Raw genomic sequence first — 23,631 nt, 5'->3', positions numbered from 1 at the left:
AGACCTGCTGCATGGGGGAAGGCACAGAACGAGCCGGTATACCAGGCTCCTTGCCAGATCACATTCTGAACTTGAGTTTATGTTTAGAACAACCCTGTAAGGTGAGAATTCCTTTAGCTTTGGTTCCCTTGAGAGTAAATTATAAGACAAAGTCTTGGATGCAGGTACTTTATGGGGGAGGGGATTGTGGGACAGGAGTGAGGGAGCCCAGAGAGCGAGACAGGAATTAAGAAGAAACATGTGGAGGGTGGTTTATGGAGGTCACCTGCTGTGAACAATGCGGCTCTTGTCCCCACTGGACAGGGGGACCTCCTGAAAGGTTTATAGAAGGTCTCCCACAATTGCTTTGCTTGAAAGAAGGACACAGGTCAGGAATGAAGGCTCCTGAGCAACTGCTCAGGTGTTAAATGCATTTTAAAGATGAAGATCATGCAATATTAGTATCTGGCCCAAATCTTCACTGTGAGTAGATGACAGAACAGGGGTTTCAGCCAAAGGGGGCTGTGACTCAAAACTCATACCTTTACCACTGTTCTCTTGACTGTGTGTTAAAACATGTAATTATGAATAATGTGATGAATTGCAATGGACGTTAAGGTCGGCATTGGTGTGATCTTTCTCTAACATCATTAGTTTCTCCAGGCCTCACAGTGATTCTGACTCTCCAGTGCTGTTGCAATACCTGGAGAAGAGGTATTACCTCCCTGGTTGGTGGTGTTGGTGATGTCAAGTAATCTGTAGAGAAAACTGGCCTGGGAGGATTTAAACCAAGTGTAAAATAGTGGACGGGGTGTCAATAGAATCTCTGGTAGATTAGATGGTCACAAATACTTTGCTACTTCTCCCATCAAGGGGAGGCATTTAAATTTCCTCTCCTAAGCCTGTTCTTGTCTTAGTGACTGGCCTTCCCAACAGAATGAAGGGGAAGTGTTTCTGGGAGCCCCACAGTTTTCTCAGAGGGATCCCTTGCAGCAGAATTGCTTGAATGGGACATTTGCCCTTAGATCTCTGAGCTAACTATGTAAGCTAACTACTCTGAGCCTGCCATGCCAGAGAGACCCCCAGGTGAGTGGTCCAGGTGAGATGGAGAGCCCCCAGGTGAGCAATCCACGTGAGATTGAGAGGCCCCAGGTGAGCGGTCCAGGTGAAAGTTTCAGCTAAGCCCAGGTGTTCAATGTCTGCCAAGGTTCCAGACATGGTAGAGATCCGCCAGTCCAGACAATCTTCCAGCTGGTACCACCAAGTAAGCTCTGTTGATGTCACATGGAGCAGATGAGTCACCTAGCTGCTTATACTCCTGACCTATAAAACTGTGAGATAAATACATACTTGGTATTTTAAGATTTGTTTCTCAGCAAGAGATAACTGGAGCACAACCTTTATTTTCTATGTCCTGTCTCCTTTATTTTCTATTTCCTGTCTATCTTCTTAGAAGGATATGTACCATCTTTAAATTTAGGCTCAAATGGCAGTTTAAATTCAGCTGTTCGGTCTAAGTTATAATTAATACACATTTCAAAGTCAATAGGGAACTTGGGCTTCTCTTTCTCTCTGTGATCCATGGGTGGAATTTTGTGTAGTTTTAAAAACATTTATTAGAGTATAGTTGACTTATAATGTTGTGTTAATTTCAGGTGTATAGCAAAGTGAATCAATTATTCATATACATATATTCATTCTTTTTTCAGATTCTTTCCCCACATGGTTTATTACAGATTATTGAGTGATTTCCCTGTGTGCATGGAGCATGTGTAGGTCCATGTTACTCATCTATTGTATATATAGTAGTGTATGTATGTTAATAATACCAACCTCCTAATTTATCCCTTTCCCCCATGTTTCCCCTTTGGTACCAAAGGTTTGATCTTGAAATCTTAGAGTTTGTTTCTGTTTCATAAGTAAGTTCTTTTGTATCATTTTATTAGTTTCCACATATAAGCGATATCATGTAATATTTGTCTTGGACTTACTTTACTTAGTATGATAATCTCTAGGTCCATCCTTGTTGCTGCAAATGACATTATCTTGTTCTTTTTTATGGCTGAGTAATATTCCATTGAATATATGTACCACACCTTCTTACTCATTCCTCTGTTGATTGACTTTTTGGTTGTTTCCATGTCTTGGCTGTTGTGAATCGTGCTGCTGTGAGCTTATGAGTACATGAATCTTTTTGAATTATGGTTTTCTCTGGATATATGCCCAGGAATGATATTGCTGGATCCTATGATAGTTTCATATTCAGTTTTCTGAGGAACCTCCATACTGATCTCCATAGTGGTTGCACCAATTTACACTCCCCAATGGGTGGAAATTTGGATCCAGAGTCTGAGGAACTTGCCCCAAGGAGGTGAGAGCAAGGTCTAGTCTCAGTTCTTACCATTGTATGTGGCAAATGGGGGTCTTGAAAGCTGACCTGAAAACACAAGTGTGCAAAGCAATGGAAACTCTACATAGTGTGAGGAGGCTTCCCTGTGTGGTTGGTAAATAAAGCAATGATTATGGATGTGCTTTCAGAGAGAAAGTAAAGCAGAAAGTAGAAAAAACTCGGGGGGACACCCATAGGAGTCAGAAGCCAGGAGTCAGAGGAGACCCATCTGAGAGATGGTTTGCAGGGCTCATGTCACAGCCAGAGGAGGGTGCTATCAGGAAGCACCTGTGTCCCATGCCACAGAGAAGTCCAGGAGACAGGGGTTTAGATCAGGCTGCCAGCCTCATCACCTTCAGAGGCCCTCCTCATAGCTCCTTGTGACCTCAGTCATGTATGGACTGTTGGAAAGAAAAGCATCCTCTCTCACTTATTGTATAACTAATTTAGCAAGGCCTCTCACCTCTTTGGGGGCCAAGGCATGATAGAGTCTTATTTATTTTTTCAGTAACCACAGGGAGCTGTGTCCTGACCATCTCTTTTCCCAATGGATGGGGTTCTCCCTAATGACTCTTCAATCATTTCTGTAACCTTCTAACAGTGTTGGGTTATTAGAAAACAGTGTCTTAGAAATCAGACAGTCTGGTTCCGATTTCTAAGGTCTTGTCTTGTTCATGTAAATGTTTTAATCTCATGATATATTTCTTCCTTTTACCCACTGTTGTGAGTGTGTGTGTGTGTGTGTGCGTGCACGCTTTTGCATACGGCTGAGTCTGTCATCTCATATCCAGTTCATTTCCCCTGAACTCACCTCTCTGGGCTGCTTGGGGCTGGTGACAGTGTAGGAAAAGCCCTCAAGGGCTCTGGGGCTCCGACCAGGCTGCTATCCTTTTTTCTATTGGGGTCACCACTTTCCCATCTTGTCCTGAACTGGTCTGGGGTCCTTTTGGTGCTTTCCACCAAGTGCTGGCTATCTAGGAGAGCGAGGGCTTTCGTTGGTTTATCAAGGGTCCTGGGAGGGTGGTCTCATTCTACACACTCCCCTCGGTTTTTTGGATTGTGTTATTACCCTCAACACTTTGACCTTTTTTGGTTGAAGATACTCAACACCATGGCTACCTTCCCACAGCAAGCCTCCCACTAAAAGGAAATAAGTCCTTTCCTGAGCCCTTAGTAGGCTCCAGACATCTTGAATGTTGGTAGCTTAAAATTATAGCCCTTTGATGAATGTTACCTAATCAAATTCTCTTAACTGTGGAGGGAACAGAGGCTGAGAAGGGGAAAGACTGTCCAGGCCACCCCCAGGTCAGTGTCCTTCACCCAGTGTTTTCACTCCAGTCCTCTGTCTTCTGGTCCATGTGTATTTTCCATCCCACATACACCATCTCCACAATCAATTATTTGTGCTTCTGAGAACTTCCTTGAGTGTCATTCTGTTTTATTTAAAGATGTGGTAACCCAAAGTTCACACAGATTTCCAAATATGGCTAAAACTTGGTATTGTGTAAACACAGGGTGACGGTTCCTTTTGGCCCAGTGGCTTTGTTGTCCTGTGACTCAATGGGACAATGGGTGACTGTCACCAAGACGTGGCCACAGTGAATGGTCACATTTATTCTCATGGCTATAATGGATTGGTTAGGGGGTCTGTTTTATAAAAACAGTACAGGCAACGTTTCCGGACATCATTTGAGGGAAAAGTATAATCGTAAAATACTCCTAGAGAAGTACAGCTATACTTTCCTGCCCACTACTCATTACTTGGGTGGATCTTCTTCAAGTTTATCAGCTTGCCATTTGATTATCTGGAAGTTCAGAGTCATCTGCAAAGTCAGAGATTTCTGTGTGCACTCCCTCATTTCAGGTCACATAGGGGTATTCATTTATCCTGAAAGTTTTGGCTCCTAGGTTTCCTGTCTAGACTTGCTAAATGCTGGCTCTTCTACTGACTGTATTTTGAAATCATCAGGTTAGCTCTGAGGCAGGTCTGAGGTTCTGAGGACCTGAACTCAGAAGAATGATGATTTCAAGACCAAATAGTTTATCAACACCTGGAATTTCCACCCAGACAAGTCAAAAATGGGCTTGATAAACATATACAGTCATGAGGTCATTTAAATCAGATTTACTCAATATGCTAGAGCATACTAGAGGGTGCTTGATAGGGACAAAGATAATGAAATGGATATTTAAATATCATTAAGGATATGTCTGGGAGTCATTCAGGAAGAGGTGGCACCCCACTAAATTACCAAAATTTTAAGTAGGGTCTGAGTTAATCTTTCCACATCAATAAAGACATTATCTATAAGATAGTTTTTAATGGTATGAATGATATTTTTTTGTATCATTATACTAAAAATTATTTAACCAACCTACCATAGGGCATTATGTTGTTTCTAGTTTTTCTTTTTTTAATATTATTTTTGTTTTTTTATTATAGTTTTTAATTGTTATAAAAAATGCCACAGTAAACATTCTTGCCTCTTCTGACACCTAATTCTTTCCTTACGGCAAAGTCTGAGAAATGAAACTTCTGGGTCCAAAGGATGTGCCTTTCAAGGGCTTTAAATAAAATACCCTCAGAAAAGTCCTACGTATTTCCATTTCCACCAGCGGTGATGCAGGTACTCAGTTCTCTGAGTTCTTGATGTTGCGAAGGAGATATTTTTCTCTATGGAAATGCAAGGTCAATGAACCACAAAGCCCAGGAAGTGGAATTCATTTGGTAAGTGATTTTTAGAATGTACATCCTGGGCCAAAAAGTGGATACCATCCTTATTTTTCTTCCCAATTTTTGGTGTTCCCTTTGTCACATCATAGTTGGAATATGTCCATGGTTTGGTACCAGCTATTCAATGACTGTGGCTATGGTGCCATTTGGTGCTGCCAAGCTCCAGGGAACCCTCATTCTCTGGGTTTAGAACTGGGTTCTACTTGACTGAGGGGGCCTTGGAACAGGCTCCAAAGGTAGGCTGCCCTCGGGGTCTGTGAGTTTTTGTGTCCTCTCAGGGTTTGGGAGGGCAGGTCACTTCCAAGTCAACTTTTCAGGTTCTTAGTAACAAAGAGACAGCTAAGCAACACATTGGTACCTGGCCAGGGGCTTTCCTCAAATCCTGGAAATGCCTGACTGCAGATAATTGATTTTAATTAAAATGTTAAGTGAAGATGTCGTCTCAGTAGCAATTTCTATACCAAATGTTTACCAAGAGTGGTTGACCACAGCACCAGTGAGAAGGCGTGCTAGAGACACCAAGGGTGAGATTTTTATTTACCTTCCACAACACCCTTTGTCCTTACTGCTGCCTCAATTCGTTTTATATTAAAAACATCTGGCAACAATCTTAGCCTCAAATTGTCCTTCACCTCCAGCCATCCCACCTCCTTCCTGGACTTCTCCCCAAGCACCAAACCAGAGAGGTGGTGGAGTGATGTGGTGGCTGTTTAAGTACCAAGCTGGCCTGGGTTGAAATCCCAGCTTGACCACTAGCTTTCTGTGTGATAATGTTTCCTTAAAATGCCTGTAAACTAGAGAATAATGCCTATTTCACAGGGTTGCTTTGGGGATTAAATTAAGTGAAGTGATATATGGCCAGTGTCTCCAGAATAATACATCTTAACTTGTAGTTGTTAATAGGTGACATCAGTAATGGTTTCCAACTGTAGGTCTCTATGAGCCGAGGTTGTGGGAAATTTCAGATTACAATGATTTCTCAGTTTGCTGGTTGATTTTCCTACAGAAAAATAACCAGAAAGGGGGGTTATTATTCTTCTTGTCTCCTCCCACATCCTGCCCAGCCTGAAGCCCCCTTTCAGGCCCAATACCCCTCACAGCAGACACCGATGTGTTCTACCTAGACCCAAGCCTTGCTTGCAATAACCTCAGTTACTTATTGCAAACCAGTGATGGATTTCCATGATGAACAGATCAGAGAGGCTGTATGAGGACTGGCTCAGTAATTAGAACTCTACAGCCTGGAGAATACAAATCTGTAAAACTATTTAAAATAATGTGTTTATGGAGTTCCATCTCAGTGCAAACAAATCTGACTAGCATTCATGAAGACACAGGTTTGATCCCTGGCCTTACTCAGTGGGTTAAGGATCCGGCATTGTGGTGTAGGTTGCAGACATGGCTTGGATCTGGCATGTCTGTGGCTGTGACATAGGCCAGCAGCTACAGCTCTGATTCGACCCCTAGCCTGGGAACTTCCATATGCTGCAGGTGTGGCCCTAAAAAGATAAAAAAAAATTAATATGTTTAGAATGCAAATGGACTTTTCCCATCTGTTTCTGGGGCAGAAGAAGCAGGACATACCCTGGGATGCATGAAAGTTTTTTTAAAAAATAAATTTTATTGGAGTATAGTTGACTTAGAAAGTTGTATTAACTTCAGGTGTAAGGCAATGTAAATCAGATATATATATATGTATATATATATATCCATTCTTTTTCATATTCTTTTCCTATATAGGTTATTACAGTATTGAGAAGATTACTCTGTGCTCTATACTAGGTTCTTGTTACCTATTTTATATACAGTAGTGTGCCTGAAAGATTTAAAGGGATGCCTGACCCTGCAGAGCAGGGAGTAAGCTCACAGAACATGTCGTCCCCAGAGGTGGCACAAACTGAAGAGGGGGGATGTGCCAAGGTTCCAAAAGTGGGGAGAGAGCATCACTGCAGTGTGTGCTCAGCCATCACTGGGAACATCCTGAATCTTCGGGTTGCCCTCCAGGAAAACAACCAGCACAGTGTCTCACAGCTATGTCCTGGAGTGACCACAGGTGAGCCTGTTCCTGGCCCCCTCACCTGGCCTTTCAGCATCCCTTCTTCTTGGAGATTTTTGTCCAGCTGGTGAACCCAGTAATTCTTGGTCTTTCCTTCTCTTCTTTCCCATAGTCTGGCTATGGGCAAGAAAACAGTGAGCTCATACTTTTAGATAGTTCATACCAAACTCAATTCATCCTTGCCACAACCTGTGGAAACAGCAGGCAACTCTTACTGTTCCCATTTAATTGAGGTTAAAGACCTCAGGAGACTAAGATGCTCAGTTCTTTCCATTTCTCCTCATTTTACGTAAAGTTCCAGTTGAGGTGTGCTGAGGTCTTACTAGCCAATAAAGCTCATGGATTGCCAATATAGAGCACATTTACCTTTCAACAGGTGTCTTCAAGGATGGCGCTGTTAGAGTTTTAGACAACAGGGCATGGTCATGAGAGAGGGATTTGGGAGGATTTTGCTGGGTCTTCAGACCACAAGGCTGTTTACTCTCCTTTGTAGGTGATGAATTGCAAGGGAAGATCAAGGGATTGTATCACTTCCAGCAGATCTTGTAGGTGCCATGGATCTTCCTGTTTGTGTGGATGGGTGGGACTGTTTAAATCCTTTTAAGTCACGCCAAAAATTGGGATTCAGGCCAACAGGAATCTTGAAGGAAGCCTGTAGCCTCTTTGATCAATCTGCACGAGGTCTTCTGAGATCTCCCATCAAATGACTTTGTTTTGAGAAGCTCTCCTCTTGCTGGCCATTGATACTGACCAGTGCTTTGCAAGCTGCTGTTGAGCCATGGCTGGCTTTTGTTCTTCAAAACACACTTGCAAAATGGAAATATCCATGCTCTACCAAAGCCAAGAAACTTGAAGAAATAGGCGTTTCTTCACTTAGTGGAATTTCACAAAACATTATTGTTAATGTTCATTGGAGGCAAACTGATACAATGGGGTCCATTATGGGAAGGGCTGCAGGTGTGCTTGTTAAGGCAGAGCTTGGCTTTCCCAGTTGGTGTGTACTGGAGGACCCGGCTGGAGGAGGCTCAGGAAGGATTTTGCTTGGAGCTGTTGCCGTGGCGTGGATGAGGCCACCGGCGTCCTCGGGGAAGCTCACCTTTTGAGGGCATCCAGAGAGGTTCAGGCTCCCAGAGGTAGGCTCATTCTAACCAGGTTCAAGAGGCTGATGGATCCCAGATTTGCAATGTGTTCGTTACAGTCGATGTGGCCCCTCTCAGTGACTTAGGGAGGGAACTGGGGGGATGAATTGGGGATCCAAATGCAGCTTGGAGAGGATGAAGCCAGTTCCCATGGGAATGGGAAGCCTAATGGAATGCTGAGGCCATCAAGTACAGCCAAGGAAGAGCATGGCATCTGGCCCCTGCTTGCCCAGGACCAAGTCCCAACCAATGTTCTACTGGTGAAACTGGAGAAGTCTCCTTAGTCTTTCTTTCTCTGTCTCTCTTCCTTATCTATGGAACTGGTATAAGTCCATCAGGTTTGGTGTCAGGGTTAAATGAGAGACTCTATGTTAAGGATGTGGAACCATGCCTGGCGTGCAGAGCTCATGAGGAGCGTCATTCGCCATCATCGTTCTCCAGGGCAGGGGGCGGCAAGCCTTTTCTGTCAAGGATCAGATAGTGAATATCTCAGGCTTTGCTGTAGGAACCATCTGTAGCATGACTACTTGACTGCTGTTATAGCACAAAAGCAGCCACAGCTAATATGCAAACAAGCAGACAGGGTTGTGGTCCAGAAAAAAATTCATTTGTAAAAAACAAATGGTGGACGGGACTCTGTCCTAGGGCTGTGGTTTACCAGCCCTTCATCTGTAGAAGCCCTGTGAGGCTGGAATGCCAGGTGGCATTACTGAATAAGACCGAGGGGCTAAGAAGAGGAAGTTTTCATCTTTTTCCTTCATGTAATAAAGGCCCTACCCTTTGGAAGAAGGTGTGGGCAGACAAGGAGGCTCATTCTCATATTGGGAAGTTGGCAAAATTTGATTCCCTTAGCCCCAAGCCTGGGCAGCTCAGTGTTCACATGGGTGGAAAGAATCTCTGCTCATTGGCAGAGGAGCGAGGGACAGAATTCCCGGCCAAGGACTAGCTGCCGGGGGAGACGTTAAAGGGTCGTGGAGAGTAGACTCTCCATTACAAAGCATCTTAGTGGTTCCCCATCTGATGCTTCTCTGCCCTCAGCTGCATCCTGTCCCAGAAAGGGGATGAATCCATAGCCAGCCTTGACCAAGAGCATTCTCCAGGGATGGCCAGAGTCAGAACTGCCTAGACCAGAGGAATAAGCAAATCCCACCCCAACGCTTCCTTCTAAAGGTATTCTCAGTTACCTAAGAAAGGTTTTTGAATGTTTGGTCAACAATTCAGCAAAAAGGAATTATGGTAGAAAGTGACTTGAACCAAACTGGATCCCTGAGGAGGCTGGGAGGAGAGCATTGAACTTGCATGGGAAGAGAAAAAATCACAGGCCTGCTCTCAGGATCAGAGGGAGTTGCTGCTTTTGTTCTGAGTCAACCACTCCGTATCACCCAAAGTGGGTGTCTAGGTGGGAGCCAGGTTCCCTGGTGAATTAATTATACCTCCTCTTGCCCCTTTGCTAGGAGGCTGTGGTTAGGGAACTGTCTAGAAATCTGAGTCAGAAAAGTGAGGCGTGGGAACTGGTGGGGAATCTTCTTTAGTTTTAGAGTCAGGGAATCCCCTGGTGGCTGGCATAGGCCCCTGACACAATGGGGGGAAGTTAGGACTTAGCATTTCTGGGCATATATTAACTCAGAAATATCTGGACGCATGGTACGTGAATCCTTTGCTCTCCTGTTGGCTGTTGCCCTGTGTGTCAAACACGGCAGGGCTTGGGCTGGGCCTTCAGCTCTTTTTTTTTTTTTTTTTAAATTGAGATATAATTGACATATAACATGGTAAGTTTAAGGTATACAGTGCTTTGGTTTGACAATTTAGAGATTGCAGTATGATTTTCGCAGTAGCATTAGCAAACACCTTTAACATGTCACAGATTTATCATTTCTTTTTTGTGGTAAGCATAATTAAGACCTAGTCTCTTAGCAACTTTGAAATTTACATACAGTATTTTTGACTATAATCACTATGTGGTGCATTGGGTCTCCTATTTATCTATTTGTTGTTAAGTTTGTGCTCTTAAACAGCGTCTCCCTAATTTCCCACACCCAGACCCTGGTGCCTGGCATTTTATTCTGTGTTTCTACCAGTTCAGTTTTTTTTTTTTAAATTCCATATATAAGTGAGATCATACACTTATCTGACTTATCTCACTTAGCATAATGCCTTCAAGATCCATCATGTGGCAAATGCTAGGATTCATTCTTTTTCACAACTGAATAATATTCCATTGTATATATATATATATATATACATACATACATATATGTACAATGTATGTGCATATATTGCATCTTCTTTAGTCATTCATCTGTTGTATGTGCATATATATACATATATATGCATACATATGTATGCATCTTCTTTATCCATTCATCTTTTGATGGCCTCTTAGGTTGTTTCCATATATTGGCTATTGGGAATAATGCTTCAATGAACATGCGTGTCAATTTCCCTTTCAGATTGTGAGTCTGAAGTTCCTTCAGATATATTCCAAGAAGTAGGATTGCTGGATCACGTGGTAGTACGGTTCTAAATTTTCCGAGGAACTGCCATGCTATTTTCCATAATGGCTGAACCCATTTACATTCCCACCAATAGTGCACAAGAGTCTCTTTCCTCCACGTCCTCATGGACACCGGTAACCTCTTGCATTTTGGACAAAAGCCATTCTAATGGGATGAGGTGGTGTCTTATTTAGAGCAGCCTTTTCTAATGGGTCTTGCAGATAATCCTTGCCCACAGTACCAGCAGAAGCCACCTAAAGACAGGGGATGAGATTTAAGAAGGCTCTCTTGTCGTAGGCAGACACAGTGCTTTCTGGGCTGGCCTTACTAAGTGGTCCCTGGAAATGTCTTTCTTAAGTTAGGTGGCCCTGTCCTTTGCTATGTCCTCTGTTCCAATATCCTGTCAGTTATAGATGCTCAGAAGGCTTGTGGTCTCTGTGGGACCTGGCTCCCTGCCTGATGTTCTGGTCTTTTTCCAAAGGAGAGCCTGTTGGTCCCTCAAGGAGCCTATTATCCTCTAGACTTTGTCTGTCTGGCCTCCAATATACAGAGAATTCAAGTCAGCTCTTTTCCAAGGGAGACTGGCCGCTGAAGCAAGAGTGTGATTGTGATGTCCGAGGCTGTTGAAAGAGACTGAGGAAATGGAAGAGCTACACAAGGCAGAAGTAGATATTCGAGAGGGTGTCCCCCTGGGGACATTAAGGCAGGGCCAGCTGCCCCACATGGCTCAGCCAGAAGGAGCAGCAGAGCCTGTGCAACCCCTGGAAGGCCCATCACCCTGCATTGGAGGCCGGACACAGTCTGGTCTACTAAACAGAGGTTGGCACTCGTTAAGCCCTACTTGGCTCTGGGGATGGAGACTGTGCCATTGTCTGAAACAGATGCTCTCTGCTTAGGAGAATGACCTGGATGGTCCTTTAGATGGAAGGCGGAGGCTGCCACAACTCAGGCAGCTTGTTTTTCTGTTGAACTAACTCAGACGGGTGGCATTAGCCTTCCTCTGAGCTACTGGATATGGAGTGTCCAGGTTCATCATTCACCAATGATATCATCTCCTGGATGGTTTATAGGGGCTATTTTTTTTTTTTTTCGGAGAGAAAAGGATTTATTGTAGGGCAGCCAAGCAAGGAGGCAGGAGGCAAGGCTCAGATCTGTCTTCCAATTGGCTTTTTTAAAAAAATTATTTTTTATACAGTTTTTAAAGGTCCCAGTCCATTCACAGTTATTACACAATACTGGCTGTATTCCCCCTGTTGTATAATATGTCCTTGTAGCCTGTCTTACACCCAACAATTTGCCCCTTCCCCACCTTATTTGACCCTCCCCCACCACTGATACCCACTAGTTAATGCATTTTCTTTCTTAAAAACATGTTTACAAATGTCTCATGTTTGGACATCTTCTTTTATTTCTTTCTGCAATCTAATTAGTGTATGTTTTAATAATTTGTTTCCTTTTTTAAAATTAAATTTATTTTTTATTAGGGTATAGTTGCTTTAAAGTGTTGGGTCAGTTTTCGCTGTACAGCATAGTGACATATATCTTCTTCTCATATTAGCTTCCATTATGGTCTTTTTCCTTTTTTAGATTGAAGGATAGTTGATGGACAATGCTGTGTTAATTTCAGGTGTAGAGCACAGTGATCCAGTTACACATACACATATATTCCTTTTCATCTTCCTGTTTCAGGTTATTCTAAGGTACAGACTGTGGTTCCCTGGGCTCTACCATAGGGTCTGCTTGGAGGTGACCATGAAGGGACAGGTCACTTGGGCGGTCTTGTCCCGGGAAGGGATGGTTTGGTGAGCGTGTGTGTGTTGGGGTGTGCTGACCTCAATGCCCAGAATCATTAGCTTTCTCCCCAGTTTGAACCTTATGAGGATGTGAGAACCTCTGAGCCCTCCCTGTCGAGGGAAGGAGACTTTTCTAGGCTTTCCCCACCCAGCACCAGAGGCTACTTTTATATCAAGCTCCAGAACAGTTTTTTAAATGTTCTAATTACCTGAAGAGATCCCTTTTTAAGGGGAAAACAAATGAACTATTAAAATTTTTTTTATTATTGTTGATTTACAATATCGTGTCAATGTCTGCTGTACAGCAAAGCAACCCAGTTATAAACATGACACATTCTTTTTCTCATATTATCTTCTTACCATGTTCTCTCACAAGCGATTGGCTATAGTTCCCTGAGCTGTACAGCAGGACTTCATTGCTTATACACTCTAAATGTAATAGTTGGCATCGACTAACTGGGCATATATCCAGACAAAACTTTCCTTCAAAAAGCTACATGCACCCCTGTGTTCACTGCAGTACTATTCATAAATGAACTATTTATTTATTTATTTAGTTTTATTTTCCCACTCTACAGCAAGGGGATCAAGTTATCCTTACATGTATACATTACATTTACATTTATTTTCCCCACCCTTTGTTCTGTTGCAACATGAGTATATCTAGAGATAGTTCTCAATGCTACTCAACAGGATCTCCTTGTAAATCTATTCTAAATTGTGTCTGATAAGCCCAAGATCCCGATCCCTCCCACTCCCATCAGGCAGCCGCAAGTCTGTTTTCCAAGTCCATGATTTTCTTTCAAATGAACTATTTAACACATTTACTTCCAGTTTGCAACAGGCCTATGGGGCAGGGAAAGTAATCATCAGATGAGTCCTAGCCGCAAGCTTCTGATCAGAGGCCCTGGTGTGAACCCGAGAAGCACTTGGTTTACCAGGCGCTCGTGTGTGGACTGGGTGATGGGTGGAGGAAACCTCGCATTTTCCCCAACCTTCTTTGATCCAGGCGCCCACGCAAACACCTTTCACAGTCCTCTGAGCTCTGAGCTGCTCACACAATCGTGTCAACACCAACACGCCTGTTTTTACAGATAAGCAGGCAGCTTGCCCTAGGGGTTCCACGAGTATTGCCTGTGGGCTAGGAGGGATCCCGGTGCTGGGAATGTACGAATCTCCCACACTCCCCGTCCCACGGCTGGGTCCTCCTCCCCCTTCCTCTTGCTTGACTGCCTCCAAGTGAGTCCCTGGACCCCATAGAAGCTGATGATCCTTGTTCTTTCTCAGCGCTGGACAAGGATAAACCTTTCACAGGGCGCTTTTCCTCTCTTTCTAGGGTGACGAATTCTTCCTGTTTGCCTGTTGGCTCCTTCATTCCTAACTTTTCTAATTTTGCCCCCAAGCCATGGGTGAGCCCTGCTTTCCCCTTTTGCTTGCCCCTTGGTTATTATATGCTTGTAATCGCTTAAAGGAGTTCAGCTAATGGGCAGAAAACCTGAAAGGCAGCTTATCTGCTTGGCTGGCTTGGGTTTACTTGCTGTCTACCCTGCAGGTGCTTTTAGGGTGGCCACCAGAGGCAAAGCGCATCACCCCTTTATTATGAGTCACACAGAGGGATGTGAGCAAAGCTTAAATGGCTGCCAGAGCTGGGGAGGGAAGAGGACCTGGATTTAACTACTGTTTAATGGGATGTGATTGATCGTGGCTTTCACTTTACTTTCTATGTGTATTTATGTGGGAGTTCTCTGGTGGCCCAGCTGGTTAAGGATCCAGTATTGTCACTACTGTGGCTCTCTACTGCCCTGTGCAGTTTCCATTCTTGGCCCCCTGGGGAAGTGACGCATGCTGTGGTCCGGAGGCCTCCTTACCCCCTGACCCTGCAAAAAAAAGACAGGAAAATACACGTATGTATGTTTCCATCCATCTATGTATTAATACGCACATGAATCAAAATCATGTAATTCAGGCCCTGCTTTCAAAGTGATGTTTTTACATTTATCAAAACATTAAAACCAACTTTAAAAATGAAATGAATATGAAAAGAAAATCCTATTTTACAAATGCAAGGAATGACTCCAGAGTTTTGGGGGGTCGGGATCAGGCAAAGCCCCCGCCTGTCTGCTCCCATTGCATCTACTCACCTATTGCCCTGCAGGATTAACTGCAGCTGGTCCTGGCTTCCTTGGGCTCCAGGTGGAAGGCAAGCCTGTGGGTGGAAGGAAATGCTAATGAGGCAAAGTTTCTAAATTTTTTTTGTCTTTAGGGCTGCACCCATGGCATTTGGAAGTTACCAGGCTAGTGCTTGAATGGGAGCTGTACGCCGGCCTACACCACAGTCATGGCAACGCGGGATACGAGCCAAATCTGCAAACTAAGTCACAGCTCCCAGCAATGCTGGATCCTTAACCCACTGGGTGAGGCCAGGGATGGAACCTGCGTCCTCATGGATGCTGGTCAGATTCATTTCTGCTAAGCCACGATGGGAACTCTGAGGCAAAGTTCTCCAACCTGGCAGGCGAGAGAGATCAGCTTCCTGGACACATCATTTCCCTCTGCTGGGCCTGTTTCCCCTTCTATAAAATAAGTGCTTCTGGAGTTCCCGTCGTGGCGCAGTGGTTAACGAATCCCGCTAGGAACCATGAGGTTGCGGGTTCGGTCCCTGCCCTTGCTCAGTGGGTTAACGATCCGGCGTTGCTGTGAGCTGTGGTGTAGGTTGCAGATGCGGCTCGGATCCTGCGTTGCTGTGGCTCTGGCGTAGGCCGGTGGCTACAGCTCTGATTCAACCCCTAGCCTGGGAACCTCCATATGCCGCGGGAGCGGCCCAAGAAATAGCAACAACAACAACAACAAAAGACAAAAGACAAAAAAAAAAAAAAAAAAAGTGCTTCTGAGTGACCCTGAGTTCCTCACAGAGCCAGGATTCCATGACTTAGATCACAGGGCAATAGAATCTGAGAGCTGTGGTCCCAGGCCAAGTGTCATCCTGATGCCCCAAGTCTCACATCACCTTGGGGATGATCACTTCATCCTGACTCTTCTGATGTGCAGAGGTGAGAATGACAATGACTCATCTGCTGTGCAGAGGTGAGAATGACAGTGAATTGGGGCTAATACACTTGCCACGTGGATTTCTTAACATTTCCAGATGAGACCCAGAGTAAACTGGGCTGAGAACTCACCCCTTGGCTCCTAATTCCAGCTCCTTCATTGAACGGCTCTGTGAACTTGGGCACAGAACTGTCACACTTACCCTTCTTGGGGTGTCTCTATTGGAACAGGTGCCTTGCAAGGTCATGGTTAGGACAGTGTCTATGGCAGCCTCTCTCATGCATTGTTCAGTAAGCAGATGCCTGTGATTATGAAAACGTCTAACATGCTCTGTAGTGAATTGGGTGTGTGTGTGTGTGTGTGTATGTGTATGTGTGTGTGTGTGGGCACCTTGAGAATCCTGGCCCACGAGTAACAGCAGACTAGCACACACCGCCATGCTTTCATGACCTCCTTATTAATAACACATCTTGGTGCAAAGCAGCAGTTGGATTTTTCCAGAAAACTGTGACTTCAGTTTCTCGGAAGTGTTTTTATAGCTTCACAGCAATAAACATTTTTCTCTTCTTGAATTAAAGGGCTGAGTGAGTCCACGGAGCATTCTCTACTTTGGGAGTATTTCCTTTGGGTAGCATTCAAAATAGCAAAATCCTATTATACATCCAGATTTGGAAAGCCCCTATTTTGACTACAATTCAACCAAGGACTAACTTCCAGTTTAGATGGAATGAGCAGGCAGTTTCTGTCAGCATATTTATAAAGGTAATATTTCAAGATTTCTAATTTATGTAATTTTCATCTAGGCCACTTTTTTTTTCTGAATCATGATGAAGATATACATATGAATAGGCTTTTTATATGTAATCTTACTTACAACTGAGAAGTTGTATTGGTAAATTTTTTTTTTTTTTTTTTTTTTTTTTTGCTTTTTAGGGCTGCACCTGAGACATATGGAAGTTCCCAGGCTAGGGATCGAATTGGAGCTGCAGCTGCCAGCCTACACCACAGCCATGGCAACGTGGGATCTGAGCCGTATCTGCGAACTACACCACAGCTCATGGCAATGCCAAATCCTTAACCCACTGAGTGAGGACAGGGATCAAATCCAAATCCTCATGGTTACTAGTTGGATTCGTTTCCTCTGAGCCACAATGGGAACTCCAGTAAATTTGTTTTCATTTGCAAGTAACAGCTATTCACAAACTAGCATATGGGGGGGGGGTGAATCTATTGGCTCCTAATTTAGTAAAGAAAAATTCGGAACTATAACAGCTTCAGGCATGGCTAGATCCAGGAGCCAATAATGTGCCTTAATCTTTGTGTCTCTTGAATGGGTTCTCTTCATGTGGTAGGCATATTAGACACTGGTAAGTCAAGGGATATTTTATATTTGTACCACAACCCACATGAGGAAAGATCATCTTCCTGATATTTCTGGCTAAAAGAGCCCAGGAAGAGTCTTGACTTCTCCAGCCCATGTCTTGTGTGTCCTTTTGGACTAGTCACTGTGGCCATGGGGATGGTATAATCTGATTGATCAGGCCTGAGTCGTGCGTCCTTATCCATTCTACAACTCAAATAGTCTGCCCCTGTCTTTGTAACACTGTTTCTTCCTTTCTAAAGACAGAAGAATATTATTCTGGTTTATTTCTTAAGGCTATCAGGCAGGTGAATTGTTTGGTGATGGCTTTCCATGAAAGAAAATTGAAAGTGTTGCCTTTCAGTGAAATATGGGTGCAGGCACCTTCAGTGTTAATGAGATGTTGGCTGGTCAGAGCCTCAGGCAGACTAGTCCACCACAGGATCCCGGGAGGAAGGGAGATCTGGTCTATTTTCTCCTCTTGGGGTTTATGAAGGGATTTTCCCTTTCCTGAGAATTTTAGTTCAGACTCCTGCACCCAGAGCCACAGGAGAAAACTAGGTTGAAATGAAAGGCTTGGGATTTATTTTACAAACATAAGCCTTGGCAGTGTTTCTCTCAAGGGTCAAAATCAAGGGTGGGTACGTTCCAATGGAACGTGGAGATAATTTACACGATTTGACTTGTGACAAAAGGGTTGTCCTGCGCAAGAGCTGTGGTGGTAAGTGCTTCTCTTTCCTTTTCAGGAAAGAGGGGGTGGAATCACCAGGTAGGAAAGCCCCTGAGAACTGGGATGAGTCATAGCTTTCTCAGGGTGACACTGGGAGCTCAGTGATTTGGTGTGAATTGAAATTCCCCTTTTCATGAGATTTTTCTTAAAGACGTGGAAACAAATGATCAGGGGGAAAAATGAATAACCTGATAACCTTTGAAAGGCTTAAAATGATTTCATATGTGTCTTCTCACTTGGAGAGGCAGATGGGCTCTGCTTGGAATGGAGAAGCTGAAGTGTCATTGAGTCACTGGGGCAGGGTCTCACGCTAGCTGGGGCCCACTTGGAACCCTGACTGCTTCTCTGGGGGCTCACAGCCTCAGGTGCATTTGCACATAGCTTCAGGTGTGAACTTGGGTAATTTATTTTCACATCCTCCTTAGGAAACAAGCCTTCCACAATCATCAGAACTTCATACCACACATCCTAAGACTAAAAAACTCAATGTAAACCAAAGATCTTTAGTTTTACTCCCTTGAATAATTTTCATGCTCCCTGGATGAACCTTCTATGTTACACTGTCCTGTGCACTTCTGAACACACAGTCATTCCCCCTGTTATCAAATGTCCTTTGGCCTCTTTTCAAAGTGCAGAATCAGTTTTCCATTGCCAGCAGGACTTTGAAGTTTGTTTAGGTGCAAGTGCATGGCCGTCCCTGCCCTGTGGTCATAGAGGAATTCCAGGAAGGTTGGTGGGAGGCTCCTCTCGGGGCGTCTCTGGGCACACGTGGATGTGTACCTGTGAGCAGGTGGGCTGGCCTGCAGAATGGGACTCCCCAGCTTCTTGCTGGAGGGAACCTCCTCATTTCTGCCCACAGGAGGATCCCCAGGAAACATCCAAAGCCATACTTCAAAATTCCAAGTCTGGGATGTTTTCCCACAGCAAATGGAGCCCTTTATTTCTTGCCCCCGCCCCCAGGGGTTCCCCTCTCCTAAGGTTTGAATGCTGGCTGACTGTCAGCTCTAGAGACCCAGGGAACTTCACTGTCCCACAAGGGCCACCGGGGGTAGTGACCACATGGGCCTCCCTTGCTTCTGGGGTATTCTATCTGTGATTTCAAGATCTAGAGCTTTCCGCGGCTGGGTAAGTTTGCTGGCTCCACATTTAATGGACTTCATTAAACTTGCTGTCTCTCATCTCTAAAATGGGAAGAGTATGTTGTTCTCACCAAAGGGGTGGCTGTGGGGATTGAATGAAAGGAAGCCCATGGAAATGCAGAGGGACCTGGAATTCCTGTCCTGGCACAGAGCAAATGAATCCGACTATGAACCATGAGGTTGTGGGTTCGATCCCTGGCCTTGCTCAGTGGGTTAAGGATCTGGTGTTGCTGTGAGCTATGGTGTAGGTTGCACACACAGCTCAGATCTGGTGTTGCTGTGGCTGTGGTATAGGGTGGCGGCTAGAGCTCTGATTAGACCACTAGCATGGGAACCTCCATATGCTACGGATGCAGCCCTAAAAAGACAAAAAAAAAAAAAAAAAAAAGAAAAGAAATTCAGAAGGACTAATTCCTTGCCTACAACCCCTCCAGGAAGCAAGGCTGGATGGTGCACTGCCTGCAGGCAGAAAACTAACTGGGGGGCTTAAAGATGGGACACATCCCTTCACTGGGTCCTCATGCCGACCCTGTGTGTACTTTGTGGTGGTTATTCATTTTTGTCAAGAAAGAATCAAAGGTAGAAAGGGAAAAAGGGACTTCTTTCCAAACCTGACCTTCACTCACGGTGGTGGAACTACTTATAGATAACCTTATTCCGAAAATGGTCCAGTTCTACAGGAAACTCTTCAAAGTGTAAAGAGTTTCGGAAACTATATGATTTCCCTGAGGGCCTCCTGGTTAATGACTTGGCTCTGGTTTGATCCCTGGTCTGGGAACTTCTGCATGCCGTGGGTATGGCCCCACCCCGTCAAATTTGTGAAACTATAAAGGGATATCTTTATGTTTCAGCTGATTGGGCAAAGAGTCAGGGATGGTGTTTAAGTCCCGACTCCATGGTGTGCTTATAGAGACACCAGACTTGCCAGGACTTGGTACATCTGGGATAAGATGTTGGGAGGCAAACTGGAGATGCTGTAGGTGGTCACTTTCTCGCCAAGACAGTGATGCTGTAGCTGGGATTGAACTTGGCTCTTCTCACGGCACATTCTGCTTGATATGCTGAGGCTGACCACCTTCTTCTCTGGCCTCGCATGCATTCTGGGCATGTTTAGCTTGGCTCTGAGGCATCCTGAGAATGTGGAAAGAGCAAAGACTGGGGAATCGGACAAACCAGCTGGGGGACTAGACCTTTCATGTAAGAGCTGTGTGGCTGGAATCATTTCTCTACCCTCTGAGTCTCATTTTTCTCTTCTTGTGAAATGGGTTTATTAGGAACTCTGTATTGCATGGCTCTTGGGAGGACTGAATGAGATGAAGTGCGTCAGATTCCTTCACAGAAGGCAGTTGACAAAATCTGACATCTCCAAGCCTCAAACCCCAAGCTCCTCCCTCTCTCACCTCCTCCCTCTGTCTTTCCCTCCCCCATCCCAATTCTACCCACTTTGGGCAATTAGGGAACATCTCCAGTTCTCCTCAATCGTACTAGAGAAACAGTAGAGTTGCTGTAAGAGTTGGGGTGGTGGAATCAATGCTCTCGGCCCCAAAGGCAGCATCCCTGTGTTCTCTGCAGGGCTGAGCTGAGTTGGATGCAAGAGGTCTGAGTCACAGTCTCCATCTCCAAGGCTTCCTAGAGAAGCTTTGTCCTGCTGCAGACTGACCGTAGGTGGCAGATGTCACCCCCTCACCCTAGGGTGTATCATAGCCATGGAGTTAATAAGTCCTCCCCTCATCCAAGGCTTCACTTTCTGTGGTTTTAGTTACCCTGGGTCAGCCATGGTCTGACATTAGGAAATGGAAAATTCCAGGAATAAACCATTCATAAGCTTCAAATTTCTCACTGTTCTGAGTAGCGTGATGAAATCTTGTGCAGCCTGGATGCCAATCCTCCCTTTGTCCAGCATGTCCTGTCTGGGGTCACTAAATAGCCACTGGGTTGTTAGATCATTTGTCACAATATCACAATGCTTGTGTTCAGTGATCTTTTTTTTTTTTTTTTTTTTTTTTTTTTTTTGTCTTTTTGCTATTTCTTTGGGCTGCTCCCATGGCATATGGAGGTTCCCAGGCTAGGGGTCGAATCGGAGCTGTAGCCACTGGCCTACGCCAGAGCCACAGCAACGCAGGATCCGAGCCGCATCTGCAACCTACACCACAGCTCACAGCAACGCCGGATCGTTAACCCACTGAGCAAGGGCAGGGACCAAACCCGCAACCTCATGGTTCCTAGTCGGATTCGTTAACCACTTCGCCACGATGGGAACTCCAGTGATCTTTATTTTACTTAATAGTGGCCCCAAAATGCAGAAGAGTGGTGCTGGTGATACGAATATGTCAATATTCTCCCTCTAAGTGAAAATGGGAAAGTTCATGACTTAATAAGGACAGGAGAAAAATGTATATACTGAGGTTGCTAAGATCTGTGGTAAGAATGAATCTTCTATCTTTGAAATTACGAAGAAAAAGGAAATTCATGTTAGTTTTGTTGTCGCGCCTCAAGCTGCAAAAGTTAGAGCCACAGTGTGTGGTAAGTGTTTGGTTAAGAAGGAAAAAGCAGGAGTTCCCATTGTGGCTCAGTGGAATAAGGACCTGATGTTGTCTCTGTGAGCATGTGGGTCTGATCCCTGGCCTTGCTCAGTGGGTTAAGGAGCCAATGTTGCGGTAAGCATAGGTATCATTACCACTCAGATCTGGTGTTCCCGTGGCTGTGGTGTCGGCCTCAGCTGCAGCTCTGATTCAACCTCCTAGCCCAGGAACTTCCATGTGCTGCAGGTGCATAAAAAGAAAAAAAATTAAATCAAAAAGAAGGAAAACACATTGGATACGATATTTTGAGAAAGACTGTATTCACACAACTTTTATCATAAGACATTATTGCAATTGTTCTATTTTACTGTTAGTTATTGTTGTTAATCTCCTGCTGTATTAAACTTGATCATGGGTATGTCTGTGTAGGAAACAGCACGGGGTATGGGACTATCGCTAGTCTGAGGCATCGCTGGGGGTCTTGGAATATTGCCCTTGAAGATGGAGGGGGGACACCCGTAAAGGTCACTTGAGGGATTAGCCTGAGTTTCCCCTTTCTGTCCAGACAGTGAGAGGGGGTTTAAGAACCAAAGTCAGGAGAAGGGAAGCCACTTGTATGAGACCCCAAAGCCAGTATGCTGAACTGGGAGAAATAGTGAGGGACTAACAGTGACATCTCTCAGTGAATTCCTGAAATGATACGTGCTTTCTTGGCTTCCCTTGACTTTTCTTTTTCTTTTCTTTTTTTTTTTTGCCTTTTCTAGGGCTGGTCCTGTGGCATATGGAGGTTTCCAGGCCAGGGGTCTAATCAGAGCTGTAGCTGCTGGCCTACGCCAGAGCCACAGCAACGCGGGATCCGAGCTGCGTCTGCAACCTACACCACAGCTCACGGTAACGCCGGATCCTTAACCCACTGAGCAAGGCCAGGGATCAAGCCTGTAACCTCATGGTTCCTAGTCAGATTTGTTAACCACTGAGCCATGACAGGAACTCCATTTTTTTTTTCCCCTTGGCTTTGAGCTCAGCATTATAGCACCGTCTGATTAGACTGTGACGTGGCTGTTGGGAGTCACTCCTGGAGTACCTGGGTCTCTCCTTGGGCAGCATCTGAAGGGATAGAAGGACCATTGAATGGGGTGGGAGTGGCGATCTGAAGGCTCATGTTCCTTCTATGCTGCTGCCCATTCTGTGGCTACTTCAGGTTTTTGCAGGTGTAACGTGAGTTGGATGAAATAGATGGCTCTCAGGCCTTCTTGTTGTTTTAGAATTGGAGTCCTTCACTCATCTCAAAATACAGACAAGAAAACGCAAAGCTCGAAGTTCCTGTTGTGGCTCAGTGGGTTACAAACCTGACTAGTATCCATGAGGATGTGGGTTTGATCCCTGGCCCTGCTCAGTGGGTTAAGTTTCTGGCGTTGCTGTAAGCTGTGGTGTAGGTCATAGATGCAGCTTGGATTGGATGTTGCTGTGGCTGTGGCATAGGCCAGCAGCTGCAGCTCTGATTCCACCGCTAGCCAGGGAACTTCCCTATGTTGCATGTGTGGCCCTCAAATAGCAAAAAAAAAAAAGAAAGAAAAAAGAAAACAGGATTTCCTGTTGTGGCTTAGCAGGAACGAATGTGACTAGTATCCATGAAGATGTAGGTTTGATCACTGCCCTGACCTTGCTCAGTGGGTTAAGGATCCGGCATTGCTGTGAGCTGCGGCATAGGTTGCAGATGCGGCTGGTATCCCGCATTGCTATGGTTGTGGTGTAGGCCAGTGGCTACAGCTCTGATTCAACCCGTGGCCTGGGAACTTCCATATGCCATGAGTGCAGCCCTAAAAAGATTTTTTTAAAAAAGAAGAAGAATAAAAAAGAAAATGCAAAGCTATTCTGGCTGACCTCAGGGATGGTGGGCAAGAACCTCTCTCACCAGGGTCTACCCAGGCACATCCAGGAACTCTAGGGTTTCTTGGAGCCCAGTATGAGAATCATAGGATTGGAGCCCCTGAAAGATATTCTGGTTGTGTAAGTGTGTGACACATGGGGGTAGGGGGTGTGTTAGCAAAGACCTGCCCAGGAATGTCCACTGGCCATAGGCCAACAGGCTCTCTTCTCCCTCCGCTTCCTAAGATGGTAGGTTTTGGGGTAAACAGAGGGTTATGCCTTGACCCTTTTCCTCAAAGAATTTATCCATAATCCCTCGTGGTGAGTGCTGCATGAGTACTTGATAATTAGATGAGAAAACCTCTTTTGAGGCTTGCA

At 44.8% G+C, this 23,631-nt stretch overlaps 1 protein-coding gene across 1 annotated transcript in view; it reads left to right on the top strand.

Moving 5' to 3' along the window:
* IL1R1 (interleukin 1 receptor type 1) overlaps positions 18,507-23,631 on the top strand; it is a 141,823-nt gene continuing 136,698 nt past the window's right edge. The window contains exon 1 of the mRNA XM_021087128.1: positions 18,507-18,848. The gene's annotated coding sequence lies outside the window, so the exon portion shown is untranslated. The remainder of the gene's footprint in view (positions 18,849-23,631) is intronic.

The sequence above is a fragment of the Sus scrofa genome, chromosome 3 (genome assembly GCF_000003025.6).
Source record: "Sus scrofa isolate TJ Tabasco breed Duroc chromosome 3, Sscrofa11.1, whole genome shotgun sequence".
NCBI classification, from domain to species: Eukaryota; Metazoa; Chordata; class Mammalia; order Artiodactyla; family Suidae; genus Sus; species Sus scrofa.
This window is presented reverse-complemented; position numbering and strand designations above follow the sequence as displayed.